Genomic DNA, 21,755 nt, shown 5'->3' with positions numbered 1-21,755 from the left:
CAGTAAACCTTTTATTCCTGGAGGCATCTTACCCAAAAAGATAGGGAGGCAGGGAACAGGGTAAATATGCTTGAGCCAGACCTACTTCCTAGAAAACAAAAACTTTTAGCTGATTTTTATCAATAACTGGAATTCTACTCAGGGCCTCGCTGTCATAAAAACTCTGGTGTGGCATGGAAAATTATCTACAATTTTCTGACATACCTTAAGCACATCTTTTTTTTTGAGTAACCCTTTCGAACTTTAATTATTGTATCTGCTATTCTAAATTTCCTAACATTATCTTTAAAACGACACTGTTGGCTTCAGGAAGAGCAGAAGGGCTCATCCTTCACGAGACCACAGGAAACATGGATCTGCAGAGATCTGTTGCGTGTTTTCAGTGTGGAGTTTTCAGAGGGCTGTAGCAGAAGCACCAGGGCTCTGTGTGAGGCTGTGGAGCTTCAGTTGAGAGCTGAAGGAGTTAATTTTCAAATTCACCATGAGCTGTGTTTACTGATCCTTTCTTAGCCCTTCGTGATAATTGGCACCTCAGATTCTCTACTAATTAATTGGGTTGCAAGGGGCAGGTGGCGCCATTCTATTTTGATAATCCCTGTCAGCAATGTCTGTATAATCTCTTTGTTTAATTAAAATGAATTTGTAATAGGGGTGCATGAACTTGCAACAGTTTTTTTCCCCCTTCTCTTCCTTTCTCTCCCTCTCTCCCTCCCGGCTTTGCTTCGCTTCAGTAGGCGTTCACTGCTGGGGGCAGTTCTGCAGTTGTGGCACCACCACAGACCATGTGCTATTGTCACTCTCTGGTCTCTTTGGAAATGTCTTACCTCATTAACACTCCCAAGCCATAAGCCATTTATTTTGAAACGCTTGCTTTCTTTGTTCCTCTTTTTTTTAAACACAAAGAACATATCTGTAAAGAGATTTCAAAACTTTTTCCCACTTTGTTACAAACAGTTCAGAAGGTGCATTGAAGATTAAAATTATTTTAGTTAAAACCAAAATATTTAACTCTTGAAACACAGCACTGTAATGTTTCACATCTCCACGGCCCTGAGAAAAATGTAAAGCAAGCAAACAAAACCCAGTGCCAAAGCATTGCCTATCTTAACTCCAGCAAGTTCAGGCAATATGAGCAAGGGGCAAATATTTTTAACACTTGCTCACTGAAGAGAACAGATTTCAGAATGAGGAGCTGAAAGTTTAAATTTCTGCTAAGACGTACTCAGTTCCAGTGTGTGTTTTATTATGATTATTGAAACTTGCTTATGCCAACTGCAGACACAGAAGTGGATTGTAAACTTCATCCTTGAGATGCTGCGTGGGTCTGAAGATCCCCTCCTTTTCCATGGGCCTCCCTGGTGTTTTGTCTAACTTGTCTTCGCATTCCACAGCAGAAGACAGAAAGTTGCGGGAGCTGGAACAAAATACAGGATTTGTTTTACAAACACTTTAAAGGGATAAGAAGGTGAAGGATGGGTGCTGAAGGCTTCCTATGCCATGGAGGACATTTCACATCATGTGCTCGTCTCCTACAGTGGTCTGATAGCTGCTAATAGGTCACTAAAGCAGTCTGTCAAACTCTTGTAGTAATGTGAATGCACACAATTGCCTAGAATCTAAAAGAAAAAAACTAAAAGGTGTTATGTAGTAATTTAATTGCATTACCATCCTCTCTGTGTTCAAGAGGAGGCAGGTCAGGAATTGATAGTTGCACTCATTGCTTCTTTATGTTTATTTGAAAAGGGTGTCACAAAAGATCACTTCTTCAGTGACATCTGTCTCAGTTTTCCTCAGATCCACAGGGCTCTCCTGTTGCAGGTATTCCTCCCTGTTACATTTGTTGTGTTCACTTGCATTTTGTGCTGAAGCCACATATCCAGCTCATTTTCCTCTGGTGTGTTTGCTAGTGACACAGGTTAGGTGGAAATATCCCTGTTGCATACTTCCAGATGTTGGGAACAGTACAATGCCAGCCAGTGTGGTGATGCCGGGTGCGTTTCGAGCCCCCGTGGTCCTTCCTCCCTCCTATTGAAAAAGCAGCTGGTGACTCAGTGTGAGCAGTTAAGGTCAAACAACACTCCAGTCGCCTGTCAGCGACCATCACACCCAGGGAGTCAGCTCACATGCAAGAGATGAGGTCCTAAATTTGCACTGAAAACTGTTTTAAAAAGTCCTATTTGAAAGATCATTTTTTTTTCATAGGTAGCAATGAATTAGCATTTTCAATGGGAGACTGAAGAATAAGCAGAAACTTGACAGCAACCCCTGCAGTGCTCTGAATGGATGCACAGAGCTGCCAGATTTTATAACCTCATCATTAGCCTCCCAATAATTGTTCTTTGTCTGATATCCCTGGTGTCCACACTCAAGCGATCAAATGAAAAATTTCTGCTTTCATGCAAGAAAGCAAAATGAAGCTTCTAGTTCTTGTCAAGTCAGGGAGAAGCTTGAAAACATGGATTCCAAAAGCTTGAAGGCTCGCATGAAAAAATAAATAAAGAAATTCTTGTGTTCAAGTTTTCTGTGTTTTTAAGAGGTACAAAAATAGAGGTACAAATTGACTGCTGCTACTAAGTAGGAATGAAAACATTAAATAAACACTGCACAATGATTGCAGGGTGCTTTTACCTCTACTGAAAATCCCAGCTGCAAAGATGTATGCGCTTTTCCAAATGTATAGGCATCAGTGTATGGTGATGTGGATCTTATTGCCAGAGTCACAAGCTTCCTGGCCACTGGTTGCCCCTTTGCCAAAAGGGTGCTGTGCGATGCCTGCTTGGCAAGGGAGAGAAAAATTCAGTTCTGTTTCCTGGCATTTGATGAGCTTCATACTCGAAAGAACTTTTGCAACACAGCAAAAAGCAATCCCCCAGGCTTTCCTGGAACGGGAGATGCATCCACAGGTTTGCCTGCATCACAGAACAAGCTGTAATCTTGAAAAGCTCAAAAAGTTCAAACTAATATTTTCTCCAAAATGTCATTGAGTGTAACAACCAGGGATCAACTTCAGCAGCATCTTGCCCTTATAGATGGTGTGTATGGCAAGCATGACTATAGTGTTTCCTTTTCCTGTTAATTAGGAGTAATTAAGATGCTATTGTGTGAAGGTGTGTCTCCAAAGTCATGTCTGCCCCCCGCCCCCCACCCCCCCCCGCCCTTTATTTGGAGAGTTAACTGAATTTCTGTCCTTGTGGTTTTAGATAAGGTTCCCAGGCAATTTCATGGGTTTTTTTTACAAACATTTCCTCATTGTGACTACTATGTGTATGCAGTGTTAATTAATAGACTCTAAATTCAAGTTACAACGCTGGGTTTCTGATAAGTTTATGTAATATACACTAATAATAATAATAATAATAATAATAATAATAATAATAATAAATAAGGATGACTGATGTGGCATTTCAGGTACCTCAATTCCTCCTATTTTGAGGGTCTCAGGTTTCGTGGTTTAGTCAGAGTCTTTTTGGTTCCAGACTTAGTTATTTCTAGATTGCCACAGGCAAGCATGAACAGGTTTGCTGCCTGTTGCTCTGTAGAACAGAGGTGCTAGCTACTAAAATGCAGCATTCAATTTGTGAAAATTAGATTTGAACTAGAGTCATCCTATATGGCAATTTCTGTCCAAGTTTAATATGGCAAGATATGAGTACCTCCCAGAGTAATCTTTCTCTTCTGTTAAATGTTAGCAATAGCAGAATAGCAAATCAGTTGCAAAGACCATCTTGCAGTCTTTGAAAGAATTGCGTGAATGCTAGAAACAGAACAAAAATTACTTATGCCATAGAGGATTAAATGCCTTCTGGGAACTAGGAATTCCATATCTGAAACACGATTCTCTTCTTGCTTAAATGCCTTGAAATGGTAAATCAATTTCTGTGGATTAGATGTACTTGCTACAGAGAACCTGACTTTGCTGATGTGGAAGCAAGGAGTTAATGCTGTCAAATGGTCTCAATTGCACTACTTATGTCTCCCATGTAGGTTGTAAATAATTATTTTTAAGTTGAGGCTCAAGATGTACCAGGGGATGAGAGTCATCTGAAACTTTCATTGGGAGCAATTTCCCTCTTGCAGTCTAGAATGCGGTTATTAAGGAAATTCTGTTCTCTCCTGCTCCATAAATCCAGCAGTTTAGAGAAAAAATTATACCAAGTAGATGTTATATAGAAGATCACTCAAAGCTGCTGACCCCAACTGATGGACATTAGGTACCCAGTAAATATGACAGTAGATTTTTCATTTAGATAATTTATTCTCCATAGGTAGTGGAAGCATGACTTGTCAAAAATGGGCATTTGGAGCTGGCAAATAAAAAGTCATTGTAGATACTATCCTGTTGGCAAGAAATGATCTTCTTGAATGATATTGTGATGAATCCATTCGGGCAACTGTTTCAGAGACTCATACTGTAGAAACTCCATTCTTTCTTGCAAGATCATGTCTGTCCATTTGAATGCTAACACACCCTTATGCCTTGTGTCGGATGTCAACTTCTGGGAGTTATATGTTCAGCCAAGGTCAAGATTTCATGTTGATTTTTGCCTGGAGTTGATACGTGATATGTTTTAGATGTGCAAGTTAGTGCTTTTTTTGTTGGTCTGTAAATATATTGAGGTGAATCTCTAATACTGTTGGCTACTGGTTTTAAATTGTTGTCTTTTTTAAGTTCTGTGTGCCCTAAAGTCTTAGCAGACATGGAAACTATTCAAGGTCTTGTAAGATAGTTCACTTAAATTTATCATTATTTGCAATTAGGGTATTCCAATAGCTACATTTTAGTTTTCAGGCATGTGTTATAAACTTACACAAGTTTATAGGTGTGAAGGAAGCAAGTAGTACCACTTTCTATATCTTAGGCTGTGTCCTAGCAGGGTTAAAGGGCTTTTCAACTCAAGATGAGTGATAAATACCTCATTCAGATCCCCCTTCACAGAACTATATGTGAGTATGGTTGAATAGCCCTTGAGAATGAGAAAGAAAAGATGGGACTAACCCATTCAAGTCATGCTGCTTCAGCCACTGAATAGGCTTGTGGTCACTGCTTCATTTATCTGGGGAAAATCCCTTGCAGAGGTTTTAAAGAGATCGTAATCAGCCGTAAGGTGATATGTTAAAAGGACAACCAAAACCACCCATAGAAATTTGAAGCACTGAAGAGGCAAACACTGGAGAGAGAAATTGCAGATGGCACAGCTACTGTATTGATTTGTTTTTCCTGGAATTACAACCCCATTCTTCACTTAAAATTAGCAATTAGCAGGTGCTGGGTCACCCAGTTTGTGACCTAGACCCCGTTTTTTCCTCTCTCAAAGACTGTGCATTAGCATCACTGGTTGAGGTGGGTGCAGCAGCCTTCTGAGGCTTGGCAGAAGCACATTGCAATTGATGAGCAGATAAAAAAGAAGCTGACCTGTAAAAAGCTGTATTTCAGCACCATCAGCCTGGGAAATTCTTTCCCCAACCCAGGGTCACACAGGAAATAAGGAGGTTTTCATTACATACCATGGGATTTATGTGTGAACTCCTGGTTTATAGATTAGTAAAGCTTGTCAGAGCACAGCGAATGCCTGTGGAGATTTGGTGATCATGAGCGATCAATATGTATGTAACCTGAGCTCAAAATCAGAAGGATCTGTTAACTTCAGTAGGCTGCTCATCTAATGTTATGTATCATAAAGCTAATTAGTAATAAAATAATCACATCATATCTTGCTTATATTTGGGCCCTGTAGCACCTGTAGCTGATCCTGGAAATGCTTAATCTGTGTGATAGGCATCCTAGATAAAAACACTGAGCACCCTAAGAGTGCTGGACTCCATGTTGGTACATTGAAAAGGGAGGATGCAGGCAGATGTTTGCTGTTAGAACAGATGTGCTGGTCTTAATACATTATTGCTTATTTGCTGATGATTAGTGCCTTTCTTTCAAAGAGAGGTGGCGAGACCTCTGAGTGCTTCTCATCTGCTTTGGTATAAACTCTGGTATCTTGCCTTTAGCTGCTGTTGAAGGTTGTTCAAACTGAGCCCAGCTGACTATTCTGTGGAATAGATGGGTGTTTCACATGGTTCTCCAGCTTGTGTTTTGTAAGGAGTAACATTTCAGCAGAGACAGAAACAGATGTGACAACTTAGTGTGACTTAAAAAAATAGCAAAAAACCACTTTGTAGGAAGATGGCTGCCGTGATCTAGCTCAGGATGATAAGAAGGGACAGCATTACTGTTATATCGTGTATACGTACAAAACCACCATTGACTTAATAACCATACATCTTCCTAGTTTATAACTCTTTGAAGTTATCTTGATCAACCCTTGAGATTCCCAAAGCTTGGAGTCAATTGAAAATATACTTCATTTTCAATCTGCTCATTTTTCTCAGCAGCTTTTACAAAGTATACCAATTTATATAGCAGCTTCCTCTATTTCTGCTGCAGCTCAACACAGAAGTAGGGGAGCAGCATCTTTGCAATTAGGAAAATAAGTAGTGGAGTTAAAGAAACAAATCCAGTGCTTCAAATATATTCCCTAGACTTCAAATAGACAGTGTTTCTTTAACACAGATCTGGTTTTGGAGCTGGGAGCGGGGCATGTATTTCAAGAGATGCCAGAAATATCTACTTATGGGAGACTGTGTGGTACCGTGGCCAATGTTTGGAAGAAAAAAATGTAAACAGCTTAAAGCTAAAATATTATGTGATTACTTAAAAAGCAAAGAGTGTTTAATTTGTAATGTTGCATGCTTAAATTAATGGAGTTAAGAATATACTGCTAATTGGCATGACAATGCAGTGGACCTGACCATCTTCATGTACAGCTCATGTGTCATTCAGTTCTGCTGTCTGATTACACAGTATAATTTAAAAAATAATAAACACTTGAACGTTTGAAAAACCAAGGTTAGACTATTTCTTAAATATTTCTTAAATACTCTGCCTCAGCCTTAAAAGTAGCTCTGAATTGCTTCTGGAGGTTTCTTGCTTCAAGGTTAGGAGCATTATGTTCTTGTATTGTGTAGACTGCCTGCATGAGTTGCTGCAAAGTTCATTATACTGCTAAGGCTGTCAGTGGTATTTATGGATATTCATGTGCAGTGAACCCTTGAACCTGAGCTGGTCATCTGAGCATTGCTTGTAGCTAGAGCTGTGTTTATGCTTAACATTGGTAGCAGTATTTAATTGGTGCCTAGGAAAAATAATTGCAATTTGAACTCAGTCGTATAGTAGACAAGGGATTGCCCAAATGCCAGGCTCACAGGAAGGATCATCCTTCTCATACCAGTATTAATTTTTAGACTTCTGTTTCCAGACTCCTGTTTCCAGAGTTTGGAAATGAATACGGGACAAGTATATAATTCAAACTGCATCGTGTCCCACTCCCACTGAAATCAGTGCTGGCAAAAATTGCATTATGAAATTAATCCTATTTCAAAAATATTTTCCAGGCATTTTTTTTCATGTCAGCTGCAAATGGGAGAAAGGGTGATGATGCCATTTTGCAACAGAGAGGAGTAGAGATCTCGCCTTGTACTCATCTGAAGAATTTCTAATTCAAAGTATTGCAGCGTTATCCCTGCTAAAGTTTCAGTTCTCATAATATAATATCAGATGAGAAAATCCTGCGTAACGTCTGGTATGTCAGCAGAACTGTTATGGTGCTGAGCCTGATGGGGGGATACGTGTCTTAGGAGTTGCATTTGAGAGCTCTCCTGCCAGCGCAAAGGGAGTTTATATTTCTGTAACTCTAGTGGGGATTCCTTTGGCTTGACACAATCCCGGGAATGTCTTTCAAACCATGTGCACACACAGAACAGATGGCTTGCATGGGAAGCAAGAACTACTGTTCAGCATGCAAGAGTTTGTGCTTTTTTTTCCCCATTTCTTGGTAGTTTTCTAAATTGAAATAAGGGGAACAATGTCTTGATTCTCTTTTCTCCACCTTTCACTTTTTTCATTTTCCTGTCAAATTCAAGGTAAAATGCATTTCTCAGATTTTGAGGGTAGGGTGGGTATTTTTGAGCTTAAAATTCATTGCTACTGAGCATAAGCAGTTGGAATGAATGCTGAATTACTGAAACTAAGCCTTAGTGGAGAATTAGACTATACAGGGTACTATTATTTTCCTCCTCTTGGACAGCAATGCAATCTGACCAAAGCTCAGAAATGTGATTATTGACAGAAACGTAGCTGCATGTGAGAAATCATCTTTAGAATGTAATGCATTTTGCTTGTAATTTGATTAAATATGATCATTTTGTAGTATCATATAGCAACATCAGTGAGTGATGTGATAGAATATGATATGAAGTGATCACTAAAGATCATGTTTTACCTGATGTTCACACTCTCGCACTTAAAAGGTAGTCACCATAAATAGATGGTTGAATAATAATTTTGCTGTCCCTTGCAAACATTGACTTGTCAAAGGGCTCTGCTTACTTATAACCATGTGTTTGCTTTCCAAGTCTTGTGGCCTTATAGGAAATGAGCCCATTTTGGTTATAGAATAATGGTAAATAGAACTACTGCTTTTATTGTGGTACCCACATCTCTGGACCTTTGTCAATCTGACAGTCAGTATCTCATAAATTTTGGTGATAGTTCTGTATCTTGATTAAAAAGATGAGAACAAGCAACCGGATAAAGGAAAAAAGACAACTTAAAAAATTTGATGTGTAGATATCTTTGTAATAAAACTTTGTAATAAAACTTTGTACTAAAACTTTGTAAGTTAATGCTCAGCTGAATATACAATAATGAATTACAGCCTAACATTAGAGAGAAATATAAGAGCGGTTTATTTTAATTCCTTAATTGAGAATGTATCATTGTGAAATTGTTACTTGGATACCACTTGTATTCATATGGAAACGTGTTTCCTTTTATTAGCAGGTCAATTTATTTGATGATATTACAGAATTGTAGGTTAATTTTAATCTACTAACCCTGTGTCATGTTGATACTGTCCAGCCACATGTTTTAAATAAGCTTGTGACTTCTAGTGTCTACTTCTTATTTTCCATCTGAATATTTGCAAGTGATGAGTTAAATATATTATTTACAGCCAGAGAACTGAACTTCCACATTGTAAAGAAGGTATATCAGAGAATATATAAAAAAACCAGATAATCCAAAATTAACCAAAAATGTGGCAAAACTGAATCTAGGCATGAGGTACATATTATGTTAAATCTGAGTGAATATAATAGGAATTGAGAGCATAAAACTGTAACATCTGTCTGAAACACATCTCCTAAAAGTGGGGAATCATTCAAGAAGTTACATTTCTGTATTTGTTTGGGTCATGTTAGATTTAGGAGTCTCCCATCAGCTTCTAGATTTCATGTGAAAGCATGAGAATTACCACAGCCTGATGATGGTTAAAGGTCATTGAGAGACAGTGAAGATCCCAGGTTTGCTTCAGCACTTGAACTGACCATGCAGATGTTGCTAAATCATCCCAGCCAAACAAAAATTACAGGCACTACACTTCAGCCTCTACCTTGTTTGGAAGTTTTGGCAGAGGTGGATGGAGTTGCACTGGAGGTGGCAAAAAAAAACCCCAAACAATATCAATTATACTTGGGAAGCTTAGGGGATAGAAGTTTAACAAGCTCCCAAAAGCCTCCTCTGATGCATCACTGAGTGGCCTGTGCTGGTTCATGGAATAAACGTGTACGTATGGTTTTGGTGGATGCACATGCTGCTTTTCGGAGATTGGGCAAAATTCCTGTTGTGGTACCAGAGCTGGCAAGAGCCAAGCGATTATTATGGATTACTCGAGCAGCACTTTCAGTGATGACTGACTGAGGTGAGTCCAGCATCGTAAGGCGTGCGTGATAATTGCTGGGTTGGTTATTCCTGACCAAATCAAGCACTTATCTCAGTTGCAATGAGTGGCTGGGATCTCACTGGTAGGCAATCTTCACTTTAAGCGCATATAAGAATGAAAAAGTATGTTACTGCACCATCCAATGAGGTTTATACCACCAATTATATTTCCTGTGTATTTTGAGAAGCGTATTTGTTCAGTGGATGAAGCTGGAGCATGCAGACCAGGGCAGTGTCCTGATGGCACCCTTAGGCAGAGGAGGTGGTGGCAAGACCTGCAGACTTTCAGTGTAATGAGATTTGCAACCATAAAAGTCTTCATCAGTGAAGTCTCAGACATCAGAACTGTCCTCAGTGATGAATGCATAGGTTGTGTCATTAATATTTGCTTCCTTCCACACCAAGATGTAGAGACAATTTTCGCCATGTCGGATAAATAAAACATAAACTGCAGCAGCAACTCAGACTGCAAACAGGTGCTCTCAAAGGAGTATGTTTTTGAAAGGCAAATTCTGCATAACCCTGTGTTTCATGCTTATTGAAAGTGCTAGCAGAGCAATCATAGAAAGTGACACCCATATTTATGGCTTAAATAAGATGATCTGTGCTTTGATCCTGCAAATGTTCTGCCCCTGAGCCTCGTTCCTTCTTATGGCCTGAGGTATCTTCCATCCCCTCCTCAGTCCTTGGTCTTTCTGCTGTGACCCTCAGCAAGAGAGCACCAGTCACTGCTGCTCTGGGTGTGGAACGTGCTCATTAGAGACCTGGTTTGTGATTAACAGCTAATTTTACATAGGCCACCCTAGAGCTGTTGGGGACAAATAAATCATTGCAGAGCTGTCTTGGATTTAAGCCTCTGAAAGGCCTATTAAAATGTTTGTTATCCAGTTACCTGAGCTGGCCAGCCCTTTCTGCAGACGTTAAACTGTCTTATACATTTTGCATTGCTCGTTTTGGGTGGGTTTAGGCAGTCAAGCTGAAAATGTAGTTTTTGGCAGTTGGAGCAGGAAATGTGCATTTGCCACATAAGTGCATGTAAACAGGGAAAAATCCCATGAAACTGTAATTGATGAGACCATGCACAGTGGAATGAAAACTGTTTTGATAGGAGTGGTTCATGCTATAGAAGTTTTTGTAACAGATGTTCTCATTTCATTGTATAGCAGCTTGAAACATCCCTGTTTTTCTTGCTGTCACTCCCAATGTCTCACTTGCAATCTGCTCATCAGCAAGGCTTTTTTGTGGAGGTCCCTCTCCTTGAAAAATGCTTTCAGGATGCCCACAGCATGCCTTGTAAGATGTGGTAGAACACACATTTATAAAATAAAGAGGCCTCTTTTTGTCTTGCTTTTGTGTCACGCTCTCTGTTTCCCCTGGGAAGGCTCGTGTCCCATGTATCTGAGCAGCCAACTTGGTCGTGGAGCCTCCCCCAAAAAGCACAGCTCCCTGGCTTCCTTTGACATGAATACTTCCTAGGCTAGTGGAGAGACTTGTCTACATTTAAACAGAATGATTTACATGTTAAGGAGCTTGCTAAGTGCATAATTTGCTTTATGCACAAAATATATCAGGAAACACACTTTTAATACTTTTCTCAGCTGTAGAGAGAGACAGCAAAGAGAGATGCTGCATCTCCAGATTTGTTCCAGCTCCTTGCTTGGGGCCAGCCTTTGGTTCCCTGCACCCTCTGGCTGCTGAGGGTTCTTTGGGTGACATTTTTGCACAGCGATTGCTTAAACAGCCAATCCTTGCTCCGCTCACCCTGGTGAGGAAATCCTGTATGAACTGGAAAGTGTTAGAAAGGATTTAATGAGATTATCATGAACTGTTACTTCACCAAAAAAAATGTTAAACCCACAAGCAGCTGTGCTGTGTAACTGGGGACAGGTGGAAGAATGTGAAGGACTAAAGAAGCTCTCTACTTATTTAAAGAGACAGAGCCAAGGGTGTTTTGTGGGTTTTTTTTTAATATTTAGTATGCTTTTTGGCTAAGAAAACACCAACAAGCAACCAAAACCTTCCGCCAAGAGAAGGGATGCTGTTGAAGCCAAATATCTTAAAATGTAAATTTACTTTTAATAATAGTGTGGAAGTAAGCAATACTGAAATTACGGCTTGAAAAGTCAGTAGCACAGTGGACTGTGCAAGCTCCTACTTGCCTTCAAGTCCATCATTCCAGTTAGAAGTGACTCAAAGAGGTCATTTTGTGTCCACGTCACATTAAGGACTGCTTTGAGGTTTTGATGAGTCTTCTGTTGTAATAAAAAGAATTTTGTAGTAATGGAGTGATGTTTGGTGGGTTTGTGGTTGTTATTATTATTATTATTGTTATTGTTATTATTGTTATTACTACTGTTGTATGTGTTTTGGTTCATTTGTTTGTTTTTCCTAATATGTGCTTGGGGTAGACCTGTAAGTACAGCTGAGATTTATTTTGATGCCAAGTACTACTTGTGCTCTTTGGGACACTGAAGTAATGAAATGCAATTGTTTTCTGTGTGTTTGGTTACTTCTGTGGTCTTTGTGCATCTGTCATTATAGGAAAGTTATAGTGGGTTTATATTATCGTGTTAATCTCCCTGGAGATTTGGATAACCAAAACTAGCATGCCAGTGGTTCTTCAGGGTGCTTTGCTATGAGATCCAACCTATAGAGCAATGTGATTGCAAACAGAAGAACACGTTGTTTTGCTCAGTAAAAAAGTTATTTCAACTGGAAATTGTTAACCAGTAAGTAAGTGGTGTGGGAGAAATAAATACCCTCTGCAAGCATTTATTGTCAGATTTATTTTGGAAGATTCCTATCTTGAACTTGTAGGACACTTTCCAAATGCATCAGACATGCATTTGGGGTGGGGGATGGCAATAAATCTACGTCTTTGTCCATTTATTGCTTGGGAGGATAACTGGGAGGCTCACATGCAAACTGTGGTGAAAGGAACTTCCAAAATATGAAAATATATACTGATAAGATATTGTATCGAAAGACTGTGCCATAACTTATTTGGTGAGAACACTTGATGTCATAAAAGCACTACCTATTATTTTTGTGCATGCTTAAAACTGATTAGCATATTTTTTCTGATTTAAAAAGGAAGACAAAATTTATGATAGGATGGCTTAATGATCTAGTAAACCTGGACATTTCATGCTTTCAAATTTGCGTGTTTGCTGGCATTACAACCACCTTGAACAGCCTCTCCCAGCGGGGAGGTGGCCGGTTTGCCCAACGATGGCTGAAGCAGGAGCTGATATGAGCAGAGACGCACATGTGTGTTGCTTAAGCTCCCTAACGGAGTGCCGAAAATAGGATTGAGCCCCTCTGCCCTTGACCCTCTCTCATGGCCAGGCCAGAAGGCTAAATTTAGGTGTCCAGGTGGCGAAAGGGGCTGCAGAGCAGCTGCGGGGCTCCTGGGGACAGGGGGTTTGGGCTTCCCAGGGAGGCTGGATGTGGATTTCATCATGTGAATGATTAAAAGTTTTTTGAGGGTAGTTACAGCCCTCTCCTCGCTCTCTTCCCCTCGATACCCGATCATCACACAGAACCACCCATCTCTGTTGGTTTTGCTCTTCTGTCATCTTGCAGCCTCATTCTTCAGCATATTGAGAGGGAAAGGAGAAACTGAGATTTTCCATTAACCAGGAAGGCAGTAATAAACTACTTCTGGAATTGGTTTTAGATGTGTTAGGCTTTGGAGGAAAGAATGACTTCAGAGAAGGAAAAAGTCGTTCTCTAAATTAGCTTAGATCAGAAGGAATCAAGTGAAGCTGCTGAAGTGACATGAGTAGGCAGGTTAAATCAGTTTGGCAAATGCACTTTGTCAAATATGAAACGCTGGTTTATGTCCTTAATGTTGGATTAACTCTGAGTACAAAAAATACCTTTCTTGTCCTCTTGAACAAGTCAATGGAATCTTCTGCTTTACAAACTGAGAAAAGCAAATAAAACTTTTGACTCCAAGTAACAGATAGAGCTGATTTCTGAAAGTGACAGAGTCGCTCAGGGACTCTGGCAACACTGTGTCCATGTCTGGCCACCTCAGCTGATAAAACGCTGCAGCAGAAATAGGTGGGTGAGTACAATCCAAGATGAAGTATCTCCTAGAGGAATGAGGGATTTAAAATTTGGGGGCTGGTTAGAGAGTACTTCAATAAGAGGAGACAGAAGGAAAATAAAATACTACATATAAAAAGAGGAGGCAAATTGGATTCTTCCTTTTAACCTTTTCCATAATAAAAGACAGGAGACATCCCAATGAAATTAAAAAGCAATGAATTTAAAAATTAATAAAAAGCAAATACCTTTTATTGGAGACAGGAATATAGACAAGCCATGTTATATGACCTTTTTGGGGATGTCTTTAGCCTTTAGCTGCGGTTTTTGTTTTGCCACAGCCTCAGGCATATGGACACAAGCCTGCCCTGGTTCCACAGCTGGGAGATACGTGGCCATGGTCATGGTTGTCACACAGATACATCACTGTGAGTGCTGTGTTTTGGGAGGTACCTTCTGGTTGGAGCACCATGTGCAGGTTCTCATTGCAAGATCAGGCAGAGTATGAGAAAACACTCTAACAGTTGCTGGTTTATTAAGTCAAACGCATGCTCAAGCTCCTGTAACTTTCTTAAATAAACACCTTTTACAATGCTGGCTCCTTATTGAAATATAGTCAGCCTAGCAAGGAGCTTTAGTAAAGGTAAAGACGCATTGTTCCCTTGCACATTTAGATTTTGATCCAACTCGTTGGAGAAATGTGCTTTTATTCTATAACATGGTAATGCATTTGAAACCAATAGGAGCTTTTAATGGGGTGAGCATCTATATGTGTACATCTGTGTGTATGCTTATGCTGGTAATAGACATTCATTTATTTTCATAAAAATATTACAAGTTTTAGCTTATGTTTATAGGCATGTTTTTAACCGAGGGGAAAAAAAATACACAGACCAAATCATATTAGGCTGGGTAGGATCTACTAGTGCAATGATGAATTTTTTGAAACCTTGTGATCCAAATGCCATGTAGCCAAAAACTTTCTAATGAACACTTCCATTAAGAACGAACACAGCTTGGTAGACCAGACACTTGGACTTAAATTTCATCCCTTAGTTAGCATACCATGATGAGATGGATGGTTTGCTATTTATATTTTAAAAAGAATATGGTGCACACTTGATGCACAACCACAGCAGGTCCTCACTAGGAAATGTACCTCCTGAAAGGCAGGGAGTGCCTGAACTACTGCTAGGAATGGCTTAAATGATTTCAACAGGCTAGCATCTTGGATATTGTCCCTTTAATTTGAAATGGCTAGATCTTCTTGTGCTTGAAAACTACTTCTTTTTCAATACCCTTTTCTCATGCTTTAATCCAAATATCTTTTCGTCTGTTTTGGCAGTGTGCTGCTCCTTTACACATATAGCTGAGAAAGAGAGCATTTATATTGGAAAAACAAACAAACAAACAAAACCCAAAACCAACCAGCTCTGGAAAAGCAGCAGAACTTCCCCTGAATGAGATGCATCCTACTGTAAACTGATCTCCTGAACTGCAGCAGCAAACCCTCTGTCACTGAGAGCATCTAAAACCGAAAAAGACAGAACACGCTGGACGCTTCAGGGCATCCCATCCAAGCCTTTGGCTGAGGAGTGTTTGCATTTTGAACTTACTTATTTCCAGTCACACAAAAAAAATGCCTTAGCTCACTGCTATTGCTGGAGAGGCCAGATGGTGGAAGAAAGCTGACATGACATAAGTAGGTTTCAGAGTTAACAAGTGTGTCCTAGCAAAGCAAATCATACCTTGTTTTGAGAGTAATTTCATGTCGTCTACAGATATGGGCAATAAAAAGTGTTTGAGGGCTGGGTATGACTGTTTATTTGGGCTGTTTTCTTGTTTCCATGAAAGTTTGCAGTCTGAAGAGTCTATTTTGTCTGTTAGGATGACACCGTATGAGAGTTTAGACTTTACAAATTAAACTGGGCCCTGCTAGCAAGGACATTTCAGAGCAGCATGTGCATCACTTGCTGTGTGCGCTTATTTCCTTCTGGCTCTCTTATTTGAAAATAAACTTGCAGGCTGAAACAGAAGGTTTATAAAACTGGTTGTAATTCTTGTGAAATCAGGAAAGTTTAAGCAGAGGTGTCCATCATTGCAACAGATAAAATGTTTTAGTGCTTAGTGATGTTTATAATACATTCTTTACAAAAGCACCTGTTATTCGAGGTAATCAGTGTAAGTATTTGTGTGTAGTGAACAGGTTTGTGAGTTCGTAGGGACATGATTTACTTTAAGACATGTTTTAAAATGATTCCGTTTTTAGGAATGATTTTGAGAAACTACTTTGTAAATAGGTGGCAAATAAGAAGGGGTTTGACTGTTTGGCCTTTTTCTTTTAAAGGACCTGGCAAGCCCTTTGTTTGCTTTCCCTCCTCCCTACAGTCTGCCCCTCTGCCCCAATTTGTTCAAGCCGAATTGTTGCCCGTGGTAACTGCGGAGAATTTGTTGAAAAGCACACTTTTAGAAGACAATGGGCCTCAAATATACTGTGGCACAGCTTTAAACTTTATTAAGTCTGCCTTGGACAAGCCTCTCCTCTCCTGAGTTAGAGGGAAGAAAAGTTTGGCAGCTTCCATGCTGTGAGCGTGATTGATGCCCAGAACATCTGAGGGACTTTTGTGTCCAGCCTGCTCTCCATGGGTGCATAATGTGTGAATACTCAAATAAGGTCAGCCCTTATCAGATGTAATCTGGACCTGAAAGCAGATCAACGGTGACAGTCATACCCCATAAGTGAGAACACAAATCATCCTTGCATGCTTTGGACAAGTTATGGGATTCGCTCCCTTTTTGCTCCTGTTTTACCCTTTGCAAATGGGGAGGAGGTGGCAGAGGGGAGGGGAAACACTGGCAGATCTCTGGAAAAAAGAAGGAAAGAAAGAAAACACAGAGGAATACGTGCCTGGAATACTAGATGGTCCCTTCAGCAGGGGGATGAGTTTTTCCAGAGATTTCTAAGCGCATCACAGCTTCTGTTGTCTGCCTGTCCCTGGGTTTGAATGCCTCAGTTTTACAAGGTGGAGTGAAAGCACCTTTTTATTCTTCTCGAGCTTGTGCTTTGTGAATGGTAACACCATGTTTCACCACAAAGAGAATGAAAATACTAGAGAATAGTGCTGTAAAGAATTAATTTCTACTGGCTTTCATGGAGAAAGCATCATTAAGGGGGCTTTGTCTCAAGGACGAGCCTTCTGTTTGTGGATATTACTTATTGTAGTTTAAGGACTGGATTAGGTTTTTTTTACTAGGAAAATAAACAAAGGAAAGCAGCAGCAAAATGTTAATTTAGAATTTTTTGATTTGTGCGGCTGCTTAGAAAAGGATTTTAATGGGCAAAGAGCTTTTACAGAACACAAAATATATAGGAAAATAGCATAATTAACAGGAAGAAATCAAAGATATGATTACATCATTGATGATATTAACAACTATGGAAACAATGATGTCATCCTCTATGATGTGAACATATTTTTTTAGCATTTATGATACCCGAAAATTTTATTTCCATTTTCAGAAATATGTCCTTATCCAGGCAATAATTTGCAGTACTTTTGCTTGCTTACATACTCGATATGAATAAGTGTGTAATATTGATGTATGGCCTGGGATTGAGGGGAAGATCCCTGCACACTGCCAGCCTGCCCACAAACCCTGTAATTACAGGACATTATTGCTTGTTTCATTTAGTTATTTTGCTTGGTGCTCTAATAACAACATGAGTGCCCCTCTCCTCATTGAAAATGCTCAATAATACAAATTCCTTAGTTGCAGCTCACACCTCAAAGACATCAGAAAAACATGAGCAGGATGCGTGTCCGCAAAAAGCTTCTTCCTTTTGCTTGCCATCACCGAGCTCTCACCTCTTTGCTCTGCCGAATGGGTATTATTAATGGTATTATTCTTGTTAAGGTCAGAAAAACTGGAATACGCAACAGAAGGGAAACGCGCCATCAAATCCATGACCATGCTGCTTTGAAGAGCCATGTCGCACCTTCCCTCCCCACACCTTGTCCTTTAGTCTGCACAAGGATCTCTTTTTTTGATGCATTCATTCTGCTGGCATCCTAAAAGTATCGCAGTTAGGTTCTCTATAATTTTAACAGCAGTGTTTCAGATTCGGGTGTTTGCAGCTCAGAATTCATCCAGTCCTTTCTGGCCACACAACTTGGGCTTGTGGTGTCTGTCCTGAGTGACCACAATGATGATGCTCTTGCATCGTGTGGTCAGAAAGATTATAGGAGAGATATCCTATATTAGATGTAGGAAGAATGGTGTGCTCTGTAGTATTTGATGAAAGATGTGTGATATGTATCAGTTTGGGATTTGTTTGTTTGTTTTAGTAATAAAAACATTTAAAATGGTGCCACCAGATGATAAAGCATTGCTCTAAGGTTTTTTTTTGTGTTTATTAGGAGGGCTTGGGAAGGAAATATCAAGTATGCCTTTTGAAGACAGCATAAAGGTTAAATATGTATTTTAGAATTAAGGTATTTTTTCCCCTTGAAAACTGATATACATGGAGGAAATCTGTAATTAGGACTCATATTAGAAAATAGTTTAGACAGTACCATGTTACTTTCTTGCTTTATATTCCAATGAAAACACATGACAAGGACTGAAATATTTTATTCAGATAAATGATGTGTTCCAATCACATGGATAGAAATGTATATTGGTGTTACAGTTGTATCGTAAAATGATGTAGTAATCAAGCAGGTAATAGAGTTTGAAACAAAAGGATGAGGAAAGAAGAATGAATTCCACACATCACTGGGAAGACGAGTGATGCTCATCACATTTGTGATAGCTGGTCAAGGTCTGGTTTGTGAATGCCTTGGCCAAATTACTCTCAGTCATGTTAAGCTGAATTTGATTATGGTACAACTAGTCATTGTATGACAGTTGCTAGGCGGCCTCTTCAGAGAGTTCCATTTCATGAATCATCATCAAAGATGTGGCTCTTCCCTAGAAAGTTTCTGGGGGATCACTTCCTTGGAGCAAAATACCATTCGAAACATGGTAGTGGAATTTACCCACTGAGGTGCCAGGCTTCTGATAGCTATAGCAGTCCAGTGTCAGTGCAAAACTGAACAAACATCATAAAAAATGAGCTAATGAATCACAAAACCTACTTTTCTCATTCTTATACATAAAAATAGTAATGCTGTCATAAATAATGGCCTCATGTTGATATAGGTTTTATTTGTAAATACCCAGTTTATCTCTGCTTTTGTGGGTTGTTTTTTGTCGTTTTGTTTGCTTTCAGTTTGGGGTTTTTTTTGTGTTTGTTTTTTGTTTGGTTGGTTTTCTCAGTGGTAGTTGGGAGTCTTTTTTATTGCAGTGTGTCAGTCTGTAGTATCCTTGCTATATTGCAGTATTCTGTGTTTTAGGGGTCTCACTCATGTTTTGTTCAAGAACCTAGACCACATACTTCTGCTCTTTGATGTCATAACATTTGTTCAAAATGCTTGTTCCTGTCCTAAGGGGCAGATGTGTAAGTGGGTTGTCTGGTGGGTTTGCATCCATTGATGCTACCTGAGCAGCTGTTCCCTGGGCGAGTGATGGAGATTGGTGTATCACTTGAAAATAATAACTTGCTGAGCAAATAACAAGGAATTATTAACACAGAAGTCTAACCACTCTAGCCATAGAGTGGATTTGTTTTAATTTACCCAGAGGAGAAGTGACACAACTGCTGTGCACAGTGTGTCACCCTCAGGGGTGAAGTTAAATCCATGTGCACGCCTGGTTCACTAACAGGCTTACAGGGAACTCATGCACCGCACATATGTTGAAGCAGCTCATTTAGTACTTGAAGAATGACACCAGCTTAGAAAGTGTTTATAACAGTTGTCCAGTGAAAAGCAGTTCATGCTGCAGGGAGGGTTTCTTATCTTAAATAACGCCGTGCAGAAGCGGAGCTGTGTTGGCCGGCTGCTCCCCGCTATTGCTTGCGAGCTCTTTCTGCGTGTGAACGGCTCGCATGGTGTGGTCCCTCCACAGGCAAAGCCAATGTTTGATGTGCCAAAGCCTGAAGCGGTTTGACGGGCCGGCTCTGGCTTCCTTGCGGGGCAGGGGGAGCCCAGGGGTCCCCGCTCCCCCTCGGGGCAGCAGGGCGGGCAGCCCCACGCTGCCGTCCCGCCTGCCCTTTTGTTGCCGAGCGCCGGGGCGGGGAGGGAGGGGAGCCCGGCGGGTCGCTGCTCGCCTGGCCCGCTCCCCCCGGCCCGGCTGGCGGAGCGACTGGGAGCCGGAGGAGAAGGGGCGCGGCTAGGAGGCGGCCGGGACCGGCGGCCGGTGCCGTGGAGCGGGGGAGGCGGCGGGAGGAGCGGGGGTGGCCGCGGCGCCTCGCCCCGCAGCGCTGCTCTGGCCGCACGCCCGAGGTGAGCGGGGGGGAGCGGGCTTGGGGAAAGTGTCTGCAACCGGGAGGAGGGAAGGTTTTTTAGCTCAGGACTGTGGTTTTGGTTCTCTGGGGGGGTGCGGGTGATGCTGCGGAGGCGCTCGGCTCGCAGGAACGGCCGGCGTGATTGGGGCGGCACGAGCAGCAGCTCCCGGCGCTGTTTGCTTTTTGGTAGCACAGCCTGGGGACTGCTGGCACCGCTCGAAGAGAAACTTTGAAAGCAACTGTGTTGAACCTTTAGACATCTCAAGCGTTTTAGGTTTACGCGGTTTGCAACTTTTGTAACTTTTCTGTCTCTTAGTAGCGATTTTTTTTTTTCAATCGTAACCGTAGAATAAGAAACATTGCGCTGGTTTCGTGGGAAGAGTGAACTTGTTCATGCTTCAGTTTTAACAGAAAAGCATCACGCTGATTATAAGTGAATGCGACGTATTTACCCATCAAGAAGTAAAAATTTGACATAGCTAATAAGAAAAGGGAGCACTAATTAGCAGCAGAGATTGTAGTGAGGCAGAATTTTGATTGACAAAGGAATCATAGTAGCTTTATTCATCACAGAGACTGAAAATAAGGAACATGTATTAATGAGTTTGAAAAGTACTTATGACAATTGCATTTGAAAACAAGTTCAGGATGTAGTAAATGAGATGGCATGTTTTAGGGGACTTTATAAATGTGCTTATGATAGTGTGCTTCGGTCATGTACTGTTGTTAATGGGAAGAGATGTGAAATTAGTATTCAGAAATTTTTCTGTTCATCTTAGTGTCTTTTTAAGAGTGGTAAATAATTTAGTGAAATACTCCTCATGTTTTGGCTTGAATGTTTTCATTGTGAAGCAGTTAGCCAGGAAGCCGAGTATCACATCTGAAAAGAGAAAAGAAAATGCACAGCAAGGAGCGTTTTTCTTTCTCCCTATAAGTTAGTCAGTTCCATTATCTAAACAGATAAACTTTCTGTGACCTCACCTACAGCCCTTCAGCCTTGACCATGAGATTTTTTCTGATGCTTGAGGTGATTTCACTCTGGCTTCCTAGTAAGACATGATAAAGCTGAGAAGCAGAAGAAACAGCACCACTCATGTGGTCCATTTGTCCTGAAAGCTTTCATGGATGCAGTGTCCATGGAAGTAGCTGGGCTTGGGGACAGGACTCAGAGCAGCAGTTGAACGTCAGGACTCTGTACCAAGTGTAAGCGGATGTCCGCAGCTCAGATTCAAGCTGGCGGTCCTTGGTTGATCATTTTCTCCTGGAATCATGAGAATTGCTGGGCTGATGTTTTATATCTGAAGTTTGATCTCATTTTCAGACTTGACTGCAGAAGCTGTATATGAGCACACTGCACAACTTCGCATGGGATGGGCAGATCTTGCAGACTTTAGGTGATACTGAAAACCTAGTTTAAAACTTTTCACTGATGCTGTTCTTCCTAAGTGCTACTTGTGTGGAGAACAGAGTCTGGGCAAATTGCAG

General features: G+C 40.6%; 1 protein-coding gene across 5 annotated transcripts in view; it reads left to right on the top strand.

The window, feature by feature from the left end:
- The window catches only part of BMPR1B (bone morphogenetic protein receptor type 1B), a 209,840-nt gene that overhangs the window by 120,777 nt on the left and 67,308 nt on the right, over positions 1–21,755 (top strand). The window contains exon 1 of one of the 5 annotated variants that reach the window (XM_065062387.1): positions 20,132–20,268. The exons of the other annotated variants lie outside the window; for them this stretch is intronic. The gene's annotated coding sequence lies outside the window, so the exon portion shown is untranslated. Of the gene's footprint in view, positions 1–20,131; positions 20,269–21,755 lie in introns of those variants that run through there. 5 annotated transcript variants of the gene reach the window in all.

The sequence above is a fragment of the Columba livia genome, chromosome 4 (genome assembly GCF_036013475.1).
Source record: "Columba livia isolate bColLiv1 breed racing homer chromosome 4, bColLiv1.pat.W.v2, whole genome shotgun sequence".
Classification (NCBI taxonomy): Eukaryota; Metazoa; Chordata; class Aves; order Columbiformes; family Columbidae; genus Columba; species Columba livia.
The sequence above is the reverse complement of the archived record's forward strand: the minus strand, read 5'-3'. Positions and strand labels throughout refer to the sequence as shown.